The sequence below is a fragment of the Mangifera indica genome, chromosome 16 (assembly GCF_011075055.1).
Source record: "Mangifera indica cultivar Alphonso chromosome 16, CATAS_Mindica_2.1, whole genome shotgun sequence".
NCBI lineage: Eukaryota > Viridiplantae > Streptophyta > Magnoliopsida > Sapindales > Anacardiaceae > Mangifera > Mangifera indica.
Window position 1 is genome coordinate 11,857,354 of NC_058152.1, and position 13,289 is coordinate 11,870,642.

The following is a 13,289-nucleotide window of genomic DNA, read 5'->3' on the forward strand; positions in this document are numbered from 1 at the left end:
ATACAATATATAGTCATTCTCCAATCAATCATAATAATGACTAAATTTTTATTAACATACATTGATATTTCACGATCAAATATCTTTTTATACTGTAAAAACACAAGATCTTATAAAACACACAATTTTACGTAACAACATATGGAATACAAGAACAGTTGTCCTGTAAAATTTATCTGACAATATTTTATGAATACCTCGAAAACATAAACCCTAAATATATGCTTTAAAAGACTAAGTTTTATTAACATACACCAGTACAATGACTAAAACATCACCTAATTGAGTAATTGAGTCTTTATTTTACTCTAACATCTTTTTTTTCCTTTTATAAATATGAATGTCTTTGCTATATAATTGTATATTAGGAGATAAATTATAATTTTGAAAATATGAAAGGTATTTAATAAATTTTTAGGGGTTACTTAAATTTTTGAAATTTTGAGGTTTTTAAAAAAATTTTAAATATCAATTCACCTTTTAATAGTTTTAAATATGATAATTACACTTCTAAAAAGTAGAGTAAAATGTAACAATATTTTTAAAAAAATTAAATTATTATGTTAAAAACGTTTAAGTTTGCTTTTTATTTTTAAAATTAATATATAATAAAATTATTATTTTGTTTTTATACTGTTTGCTTTTTTATAGAGTTTGAATTTGGGTGTAAAAATTCATTTATGTAAATTTGGATGGAAAAGTGGTTTTAAACAAAACCTTGGGTGGGAACAGGTCGTATACTCAGTGACTAAGCACAGGAATCAAATACCTTGAGGGTTTCACATAGTGACGAAGTAGGGGCAGAAAGGGTGACTAGTTCTGAGAAATTTAGTACGAAAGATTCAACGTGGAATATTCGGATCAACTAATTTCTTATCCATCTCCTTCATCAATGATGTAATTTTATAGACTATTTCTATAGGTAGAATTGTGTGTGGGGCCCCATTTGGTGGTGGATGACAGGTGTTTTGAAGAGTTTGGACCTTGACATGCAGATGTCTTCTGGTCTGACAATTATTAATTTGTATTAAACATCACCTCTGTTTCTAGGTTGCTTCAGCATTTGAAATTAAGAATTCATCGCTTATTGGTGGATCGTTTTATCGGTTGATGCTTGTCTTCATACCAGCAGAGCCTCCGGTGGGTCGGTGATGGTAAATTCTGCAACAAAGTCCAAACCCTGTATCTATCGTGGAATCTTCATCGAAACTTCATATCATATTTCCAAGCAAGTTACCTTGCCTTTTTCTTTTTTTAATTCTTTTTTGGCCAACCAGCTATGAACCACCCAAGTTTAAAGAAAAATCCAATGTTAGTCCTTAAGGTTTTAAAAAACTAAAGTCTCATCCATCATCCATTTCTGATAATAATCTGCTAAGTTTTCTTTGAAACGATTGTTTTACACTTTCATTAAAATCACAATATTATTATCAACACTTAATATAAAAGTCAAACTACTAATATATTATTAACAATTTAAAAATTTACCACCTAGACTCTTACAAAATATCAAAACTTTAACTAATTTTAAAATATTATATTTTTATTTTTAAAACTATTTAAGAGCATATTAATAATTTTATTGTTCCTTCACTTGATGTAATTCTTTAACAAAAATAGATGTAGAATGAAAATTCAACTTTTTGTAATTTAAAATGTGAAAATATATTATTTCAACCAAACTTGGATGGGAATTTATTACTTGTATGCGTATACTCGTAGCTCATCATGTTCTTAGAATCTTTTGCATATTCAAAACTACAAGAATTCAACAATTTCATGTTTGATACAATGAATATGTTTTTTTAGATTAGAAAATTAATAAGGAGAACAAAGCTTAGATAGATTCAACTATCACTTTTTTTTTAATAAATCGAAAGGTTTTCATTAAAATAATAAAAGTTGTTATCCCTATTTTACTTGATATACAAGAGAGTAGTATTTTTATGAAAATAAGAGGATAAAAGAAAAATAATAGAAAAAAAATTCCTAATTTCGTAGATACTTTAACAACATGAATTATACTTTTTAAGAAGTCCTTTAATAAAAAATTTTGATTATCTAAAATTTCTAATTATTGATTTAAATATAATTTTTCTAGTATTAGTAAAATATCTCTATTACTATGGATGATTATATTTCTCCATTTTAAAAGATACATATTTGAATAACTTATGAATCTAAAGATATCGAAATGAATTGATATAAAATATACAATCATTCTCTCACTAATCACAATGATTAAATCTTTATTAACATACATTGATATTACGCAATCAAGTATCTATTCATACTCCAAGAATATAAGATCCTGTAAAATATCAACATATGGAGTATAAAGATCGTTGTCTTGTAAAAGTTCACATGACAACATTGCAATGGCACCCCAAAAACATAAACCCTAAATATATTCTTTAAAAGATGATAAAAATGGACATCATGCATCAAAAATTGATTTAATTACAAACATAACTTTGTCCAGGTAAAAAGACTACTTATATTTACAATTTCTCAAGACGCCTGCAGCTGCTTCAAAAATGGCGGCAGTTTAAAGCATGCAGATTATGTTTATAATAGCAATGTCCAGTAGTACCTTTGATCGGGAAACAAAGTTCCGACAATGACGATCTTCCAGAGATTTTGAGCTTGTTGATTTTTTCAGGTATAAGATTACGCAGGCTCACGAGGACGGGTTGCCCAAATTGAACTCAAAGCTCTAAGACGTTGGAAGTACTCTCCTAGTGCAAACAAGCCTCGAGCTGCCTGGCGAGTTGTTAGGATACGAGACATCTGCTGTAGTGTTTCTTGGTGAAGATGATCAGCCTGTTCAGGCAAGAGCTTATGAAGTTGGTAACATGTCAAGATGTTCCAAGTAAAAACTAACATAGACCAGATTGTATGAACCCAAAATTTAAAGAACCATGTTATGCTAAGATCCATATTAGACTCTGTAACCACCCTTAAGTTTTGCAGAAATGTGAAGCACTCAAGCGAAAATCACGAAAATGATATTTCCTATGAATCATGACTGCAAAAAATAACCAAAATAATGAATTCAATGCCAAGAAGATGGTTTAAAATAAGTGTGATTTGTCTGTTATCACGGGCTTGCAGAATTTTGGCCAAAATAATAATTCATTCATCACCTAGTTATTTTCCATACCAGCTGCATGGTGCTTTTAATAAGCAGTTGGAAGTAGAAGAAAACTTCAATTTCACAGATGAATGCAAATTTAACTCGCTATAAAGTTTCTCAATTTAAATCAGATGTGCTGATAAAGAACTAATTGATGGGTCCGAAAATGGATTACAGAAAGATATTGCAAGTTAAGATAGCATGCAATAGAAACATCAGCTCTGCTTCGGAAGAATCCAGAATAAAGCCACACTTGATCTGGCAATGATGTGGATTCTTACCTGGTTCACAAAGCTAACTAGAGCTTCCAACTTCTCCATTGCAGTAGGTATCCTTGGGATGTAACCTCCTTCTACCAGTCGACCAGCAGCCACAGTTTCAGCAAGAGTCGACTGCAATTTCTCCATGCCTTGAGTTAGAGCATCTTCCGCTTGCTGACATGACTGTCTTAGATTATTAACTTCCATATTTTGTGACTCAGTCAAGGTGTCAATATGAGGACCGAGAACCTATTATCAATTTCAGCTTATGAATCAGTGTTATTCTACCTGTGGTGAAAAACTTTATATAACAATTCAATTAAGAAGAATGTGAGCAAGCAATATTTAAGTGTGTGTCCAAAACTATGGTTTCTCCTTACTATTATCCATAACTACCTTCAATAGAGCAAATTATTTCACTTTATTGAATAAATTGAAATATGAATCACCTTAAGAAGCTCGGAAGGGCAAAATCCTCCTATCCAAAAGAAAAAACGTTCAGCTGCTGTCCTCCACATGTCAGACATTATATAGAAAACATCAGCTTTTGCAGCAGTAGATTTCATGCGGAAAAGTTCAAAATAGTGGCTCAAGCCACCCTCCACTAGCATGCGAAGCTCCAAATCACTAATATGGGCCTGCAAAGCAGACCTCAGTTCACAAATTTGCCTAGTTTGCTCTTCAACCCAGTGTCCATACTCCATCTCAAATGCAGCAATTCCTGCACAAATCTCAGTGAGGACTTTTTATTGAATGCAAGAAGATGAAATAACAAAAGGTTGTGGTTTCTAAGCAACATGAACTACAGGAAATCAAATTTCAAAGAACAGATTCAACACATCAGAGGTTATACATAGCTTCATAACACAACATCATTTTCCATGGAGGTGTCAAGTTTGCAAAGTTCTGGAAACTTGTGCTTATGGATGGCTGGAATCTATTGCCAGGAACACTTTTGAGACATTGATTTATAGACACCTTCGAAAGGACTTCAGTGTGGATGAAGAAGTTATGCAGTCTTTCTTACGTACTTTTTGCAAGCACTTGAAATGTGGGATCCAAGTCTCATACCTTACACTTATAATCTTAACATACCATCACACTCTATAGTCTTGGTACATCACCATCTAAGTCACATGATTGGAACTGAAAGACATGATGATGACTTTGATACTAAATAATATGAACCTTAAGAGAACCATACCTCAAAAGCTAGCTAGTAAAATTGGAGAGCCCAAAGTCATATAAATCTCACATTAGAAGCCTATACTTTCCAATGTAAGATTCAAATCTCATATTTTACACTTAGAATACTAATAGAAAATTATGCAAATATTGGGGAATCCTGCTTTAAAGGGAACACGATTAATCAATAAATAGCAGGAGCATACCATCAATGGTGGTGGTGGTAAGCCGGTAGTAACAAACTTCCACAAATAGTCTTATTATCATGCATACACTCCAGGCCTCAAGATTTAGATACCAAAACAAGCAACTAGAGACATGCAATTTCAAGAAGTAGCAATGTTTGTGAGCAAGGACATCAAAACAAGTTATTCAGCAATACTTTGACAAACCTGGGTTTACAGGTCCACAGAACCCCATCTGACAACCTTCTACTCCACCACCTATATACGAACCCTGCAGTGTAGGATTCGTTGTTTTGAATATTTGAATGTAAACAGGAAATAAGTGGGAAGGGGTTTATAATGTCATAATACCAACTAAGCAAGAAATAGAAATAGTAAATCTTCTTTATACCTATTGTCTCGCTCGCTCAAGCTCCTGCTCCAACTGAACCAACTTTAATCTACTAGATTCTAGTTGTTGAACATAGGCCTGCAAAACAAGTAAAAATTCAATTTAAAATCCCAAACCACTTGTTGCATGTTAGGGAATCTGTTTCAAACCAGGCCTCATAATACCTTTTTCCACAACCGGCTTTTATAAGCAGCCTCACGGTTTTGTGAGAGACACCTTTGTATCTGCAGAAGTTTGTAACAAAAAACAAAAAGAAAAGAGACTCACTTCATGTTAAGGGAAAAACATTAAATCTACCTTAAAACCACATACAAAATTAGAAATAAATTATGGCTAAAATTGGTCAATTATGAGACTGCAAGCATTGAATACACTGAAGTCAAAGTTAGTACATATTACATTAAGTAGTTTATGTGCCAATCCTTGGCTCTGTGTAGATATAGAATATTTGAGTAATTTCTAAGTCAAGGATAGAGAAGAGGATCGATTTGAAAATAGTTGTCATAAAAGAAAGTCGAAGAAAACAATAGAATAGTATATGCTAACATTAGCAGAATACAAATATACCAAAACACAGAGCCATGACCAAAAGTCCTCACAAACTCATACAAGAACCACCTTAATTACATTGATACATAAACCACTTTTGAAAGGTGTAATATTTCAAAAGTTTCAGACAACTAGGAAAACATAAAGCAACAATAATTTAAGAGAAGAAACAAGGATCAAAGGCTAAGAAGCAGAACAAGTGTTTGTGAGTCTGCCGAAACTAGAAGATGCAGATAAACATGCAAAATAGCTAACCTGAACTAGAAAATACAACAGGGAAAAGGAGGGGGGGGGGGGGGGGGGGGGGGGGGGGGGGGGGGGGGGGGGGGGGGGAGAGCGAACATGGAGGAGAAAAACAATTTGTACTCTTCTAGTTTTCAGTGGAAATCTTTCAACGAACTAACAAATATGTCCACCCAATACAAAAAGTATTCATACAAATGGCCAAAAACGTGATTGAACTTACCTTATCCAAAGGTTTACTTGCTTCTTGTTCGCAATTGGTAGGAGGCGGGAACGTTCCATATGAAGTAACCTTTGACTAAAAAGTCGAACAAAAGAATTATTTAGATTAGGGATGCTTATAATGTGTCCTCTAGTATCAGAACAAGTAGAGTAAATGTCAACAGTTTACACCTGAGTGTCTAGTTTTGTATCCACCTCCATGATCATAGGCGTTGATGCATTTGGATTGCCATTACTTTTAAAGTTTTCCCCCCATGTGCCAAGTTGATGAGTGGCCTCATAAATTCCAAATCTACTTGGGGTGACAAATTGGGTGGATGAAGAGTTCATGCCCTTCAAACTTATGATGGGATGCAGCTCCATTAGCTTTAGACATAAACACAAATACACCATGTCCCAGTAACCACACTTAAGTTTGCAGAAATGTGAAGCACTCGAGGAAAAATAAACTACAGTTTTTTAGCATATCACTAAAATGATATTTCCCGCAAATTATGAATGCAAAAAAATCACCAAAATAATGAATTCAATGCCATGAAGATGGTCTAAAATGATTGGTCTGGCATCTCGGGCTTGCAGAATTTTGGCCAGAATAATAACTCAATCATCAGCTAGCTATTTACCATACGAGCTGCATAGTGCAGATGAATAGTAGAAGAATAGTAACTCATTAACAGTTAAAAGTAGAAGAAAACTAACATTTTGCAAATGAATGCAAATTCAACTCAGTATTAAGTTTCTCAATTTAAATCAGATGTGCTGATAAAGAACTAATTGAAGGGTCAGAAAACGGATTACAGAAAGCTATTTAAAGTTAAGATCAGCAATACTTTGGAAGAATCCAGAATAAGCCATACTTGATTGAGCAATGATGCGGAATCTCACCTGGTTCACAAAGCTGACTAAAGCTTCCAACTTCTCCATTTCAGTAGGCATTCTTGGGATGTAACCTCCTTCTACCAGTTGACAAGCAGCAACAGTTTCAGCGAGAGTCGAGTGCAGTTTCTCCATGCCTTGAGTCAAAGCATCTTCCGCTTGCTGACATGACTGTCTTAGATTATTCACTTCCATGTATTGTGAATCAGTCAAGGTGTCAAGACGAAGAACAAGAACCTGTTATCAATGCAGCCTATCAATCAGCGATAGTCTACCTATGGTGAAAGACCATAGATAACAATTCAATTAAAATATGAGTGAAAGAGAAATATTGTGACATCTCTAAGCAAATCTCATATCGACAAGATATTAAGAACCTCATGACAAGTGTCCCAACCCTAACACAAAACACCAGTGATATTGGGTATCTCCATGTGCATATCCACATGTCAGACATTATATAGAAAACATCAGCTTTTGCAACAGTAGATTTCTTGCGGAAAAGTTCAAAATAGTGGCTCAAGCCACCCTCCACTAAAATGTTGTTAGAGACCTGAAATGAATTGGACAGCACTTTCCCTGTTTTCTTTGTGTTTGCCAATTCCTCAACAACAACAGCAATGTTATTCTATTATTTCAACTCAACCAGTGCAATCTATACAACCCAATTCTTATTCCCAGCAATCAGCATAAACATTCAAATCAATTTCTCAGCAAACAAACACAAAGCTAATACTCAATCTCAATGGAAACAAACATCTCTTCTTTGTATTACTGAAATTACATAATAGAGTTGAAAAAGTTCGTTACAACTTTGATTAATAAAATGAAAATAAGAGCAACATACTGAAGACCAAAATGGAAGAAGAAAATCCGAGATCCCCAGGCATTTCGAGAGGCCTGTGCTCTCCCACTGCTACCACACACTTAATTTTCTGCTTCCCCCTCTAACTGATTTCCATCCTTTTTGTTCCCCACCAATTCCCCCTCTCTCTTCATATTGCCACGTGTCCTTATTGTCTCAAAATGCCCATGCACATTTTGGTTTGCCAATTGCTCCAATCCTTCGATGCCAGCTAGAATATTTTCCTCTCCTTTGCTGCTATGCGACTTACTGCCGTTGTGCTCCATCCTTCTTAGCTTCCTCTTCATTTTGCAAGATACATACACCCGAGACCTAACATTTCCCCTCCCATTGAGAGGCATCTTGTCCCCAAGGTGAAAATGAGGAAAAAGATGCTCGAAGGCTATATAAATCTCCCATGATCCTCACAGGCAGGTAAATCCTTCCATCTCACCATAGTTTCCAGGTCTCCTAAAGCTGAATAATGATAAGCCAAGATGTCCAAAGGTTGTAACTCTAATTCGCCATCTTCATTCATACAATCAGGAAGAGGCTGGGTGATCAGAGTTGGTCCAAGCTGCTTCTTCAACTGCGAGACATGGAAGACAGGATGGATTTTGGCAGCAGGAGGAAGTGAAAGACGATATGCTATAGCACCCACTTTCTTCAAAATTTTATAAGGCATGTAAAAATGCAGGCTGAGTTTCTCATTGGGTCTAGTGGCCAATGAGCAGAAACAATATGGTTGGAATTTTAGGAAGACATGATCCCCCACCTCAAAATGAATTTCTTGTCATTTCCTATTTGCAAACTTTTTCATCCTATTTTTGAATCAAGACATTAAATTCTTGCTGTAAATTCTCCTTCAACTCATCAAGGATGGCATTATTCTCTCAAATCAAGACATTAACTTCTTCTATTTTTTATTCTTCTTCTACCCAAAGCAATCCTGCCAGTGGGTCTCTCCCGTAGAGAGCCTTAAAAGGAGACAAACTCGTAGAATTGTTGTAGGTAGTGTTGAACCAATATTCAGCCCATGACAGCCAATTCAGCCACTGTTTGGGCTGTCGAGAGCAAAAACATCGCAAGTAAGTTTTGAGACTCCTATTTACACCTCTGTTTGACCATCCGACTGAGGATGGTAGGCTGAACTAAATTTCGAAGTGTTTCCCACTGCCTTAAACAACTCTCCCCAAAACTGACTGAAAAAAACTGTGTCACAGTTTGAAACTATAGAATGAGGAAAGCTGTGTACCTTCACTAATTCACTGATGAACTTACGAGCCACTTCAGCTTCTGTGAAAGGGTGTCAGAGGGCTCTAAAATGGTTGTATTTTGTTAGCCAATCTACCACGACTAAAATGGAATCCTCTCTCATTGTTTTGGCAGCCCTATGATGAAATCAATCAAGATATCTTTGCAAACCTTGGAAGGCAGGGGAAGCGGCTAGAGTAAGCCTCCTGGAGAAAGCGTCTCATATTTCATTCTTTGATAGATATCACACTCTGCCACATATTTCTTGACATCTGCCTTTATCCCTTCCCAAAACAAAACTGCAAAAATCCGCTTGAAAGTTGAAAGAACCCAAAATGTCTACCGAGAGGTGAGGAGTGAAAATCAGATAAGAACTGAGGAATGTAGACTGAGTTTTGAGGAAGAACAAGCCTACCTTTATGCAGCAGTCTGCCCTTTTTTAATTCGTAGCCTGGATGCGCATCTACTCTGTTCAACAGCTCATGAATGATGTTCTTATTTGAATTTTGGATTTCATTACCCTCTAACCCCACCACTTGAGTTGCGTCACTGCCCAAAGCCCTTCTTTGAATTTCAGAATACAAGCGAGTGTATCTGTTGCTTTATTCTTGCATCCCAGACGGCACTGAATTCTGAAGTCAAAACCTAGCATTTTCATGACCCACTTTTGTTGATCACTGCTGATACCACTGATCTGTTAAGAACTCCAAGCTGCATTGGTCGATTCTAACTTTGAAATGTCGTCCCAACAGATAATGCCTTCATTTTTAGAATGCCATAACAATGGCCATCCGCTCCCTTTCATATACCAGTTTGCTTCGGTTTCTAACAGACAACGCCTTACTCATGAAAGAAATGGGACAGTCATCTTGCATTAATACAAACTTTACACCTAAACCTGAAGCATCAGTCTGAACAACGAACTCTCCCAAAAAATCATGCAGCGTAAGCACGGGAACCATCGTCCTTGCTTTTTTCAACCTGTTGAAAGCCTCTGCAGCTTCTTCATTCCACACAAAAGCGTCCTTTTTTAATAAGCTAGTGAAGGACTCTTCAATCTTCCCGTACCCCTTTACAAAGTGCCTATAATAGCCTATTAAACCTAAAAAACCCCTGAGTTCACTTAATCCTTCAGAGCAGGCCAATCTTGCGTCGCCTGAAATTTTTCAGAGTCAGCTTTGACTCCTCCTGCTGACACAATATGACCCAAATAGTCTATACGACCTTGTCTGAATGCACATCTCTTCAAATTAACAATCAACTTGTGATCCTTTTGTAACTCTAGGACAACCCGCAAGTGCCTCAAATGATCCTCCATTTGACCACTAAAGACTAGAATGTCGCCCAAAAAGACTAGTACAAATCTTCTTATATATGGCTGAAAGATCCCGTTCATCAAACTCTCAAAGGTTGCTGATGTGTGTGAGCGCCCAAACGGCATTACAAGAAATTCGTAATGGCTGTCATAAGTGCGAAAGACGGTCTTTGTCACATCCTTCTCCCTCACGAGAATCTGATTATAGCCTGATTTTAGATCCAATATGTTGAATATTGTCGCCTCGACCAATTCATCAAAAAACTCATCTATGGCCGGGATTGGAAATTTGTCTGATATCATTATTTTATTTAGGGCGCGGTAGTCCACACAGAATTGCCACCCTTCATCTTTTTTCTTTGCCAACAATATTGCGCTTAAAAACAGGCTGACACTTGGTTGAATCACCCCTATTATTATCATCTCCTTGACTATCTTCTCGATTTCATTTTCTGGGAATTCAAAGTACCCATAGGGTCGTATATTTGGAGGTTGGGCTGGTGGAAGGAGTCGCATTGTGTGATCATGTACTCTTTTGGGTGGCAATCCAGATGGCCCCCTAAATAATGCCCCGTATTCCTCTAACAAACTTCTGAGTCTAGACTCTGTTTCAATCTCTGTATTCCCCCCTGTATTCAAGCTAGAAACCTTCTCCCCCCACTTTGACCGAGTTAACCACTGCCTTTAACGAAGACTCCAATCAACTCAAGGATGCATCCCCTTTCAGTTGAACTCTCTTCCCTTCTTAATCAAAAGTCATTGTTTGAAACCTCCAATTTACTTTCATCTCACCTAACCTACAGAATCAATCCATGCCAAGCATGATGTCTATGCTCCCAATTTGAAAGGGAAAAAATTCAGCTTCACAATCATCCCCTAAAATTGAAGTTCCACCGAATCACATCTGCCCATGCCTTTCACTATTTTCTCATCTCCTAACGTGACAGCAAAGCGAGCTAGTGTCATGGGAATCCTCAATTTCTCCATTAATGCTCTTGATATGAAATTATAGGAGGCCCCACTATCCAATAAAGTCACCACTTCCTCACCCTTCAAAAACCCAACAAACTTCATAGTTTTGGGTGTGTTAAATCCCACCACAGAGCTTAAATTCAGTGTTAATTTCACCTCCCGTTCTTCCATGGCTGGTTCTTCATCTTCACCGACATCTAGTTCTTCTTTTTCGCCTTCCAAAGCGATCATAACCTAGAATTATCGAAACTTGGACTTGTGACCCAGATTGAACTTCTCGTCACATCTAAAGCAAAGGTCTTTCTCTAACTTGGACTGAAATTCCTTGTCAGAGAGATGGTGGTAATTACCATCACGGCATGGAAAAGTGGTGTTACAGTTGCTCGCTCCTCAAGACATCAGCAGTGTGGCTGAGTAATTATGGGTTTCACTTCTTAAGGCTTGGGTATTTTGTGAATAGGTTGGTGGTCAGATTAGGTTAGATTGGGTCGGGTTGGTGTAAAGTGGGTTGGGATGGTGTTGGACTGGGCTTGGTAAGTTGTTAAGCTGCTGGACTGGGTCAAAGTTACAGCCTGATGGACTGTGGGGCTGGATGTGTTTGTGAAATGGGTCCGGCGATAGGAGTGGGAGTCTTAGGCTTTTGCATTTGGATGGCTATATCAAGTTTCGAATCGAGCGTCTATCACCCAATTTTTCTCTTCGATTTTCTGCACCCAAATCATGGTTTCTTTTAAGCTGGTCAGACAGAAGAGTTTAACTTCAGCCTTCACCGTTCTCCTTAAACCAATCATAGACGCTGACAGTAACACTTCTTCTAATGCATCTCCGAGCGATGTAGAGATTGCTTCAAAATTGCTCCAATAATCTTCCACGATGCCAAACAGCCTCAACGTCATTAAATCCTCTTACAAAGAACCCTCCAGAATTGAATGAAACCAAAGTAGCATTTCACGCTTCAGTTAATCCCAATCAGAGAAGGGTTGACGCGCTTCACTTCATTGAAACCACCGCAACGCTTCCCATCCATACACATGTCGGCGGCTGCCAACTTCTCTCTCTCAGTAATTTTGTTAACTGAAAAATATTACTCTGCCCTAAAAATCCACCCAATTGGATTTTCCTCCATAAACTCCGGTAGCTCCAAACGACGATGCATTACTTCCTAGCGTACCCCCAAGTATTATCATTTGCCTCCTAGCGGTTCTCTCACAGTTTCCACTTGCTCTGACTCTTCTGTCGGAGGCGATGGTAATGGCATTGTTTCCCTCACTGGTGTTGAGTGTGAGGTTGAAGATGGGCCCTCCATTGGAGCCTTCCCTTTGTCGGTCGTTGCTCCATCTCTCACCGCCAGTACCTTCCCCAACTCACATAAGTATTCCTTCATGGTCTCTATTCCTTTTTCCATCCGCTGCAAACGTCCATTGACAACTTGTATGTTCCCATTCATCTCTCTCATCTTCTATCAAACTCCACCATCCTTCCCTTCACAGATTTTAGCTCCTTCTCCATTCCATCCACCTTAGCTTCCATCCCGGTCATTTGGCTCTGATACCAAATTGTTAGAGACCTAGAATGAATTGGACAACACTTTCCTTGTTTTCTTTGTATTCACCAATTCCTCAACAACAACAGCAATGTTATTCTATTATTTCAACTCAGCCAGTGCAATCTTTACAACCCAATTCTTATTCCCAGCAATCAACATAAACATTGAAATCAATTTCTCAGCAAACAAACACAAAGCTAATACTCAATCTCAATGGAAACAAACATCTCTTTTCTGTATTACTGAAATTCTATAATAGAGTTGGAAAAGTTCATTACAACTTTGATTAATAAAATGAAAATAAGACCAAC

The 13,289-nt window shown here is 37.1% G+C and overlaps 1 pseudogene; it reads right to left on the reverse strand.

The window, feature by feature from the left end:
• Window positions 1-2,661: 2,661 nt before the first annotated feature.
• On the reverse strand, window positions 2,662-8,023 carry LOC123199241 (annotated as a pseudogene).
• Window positions 8,024-13,289: the final 5,266 nt, after the last annotated feature.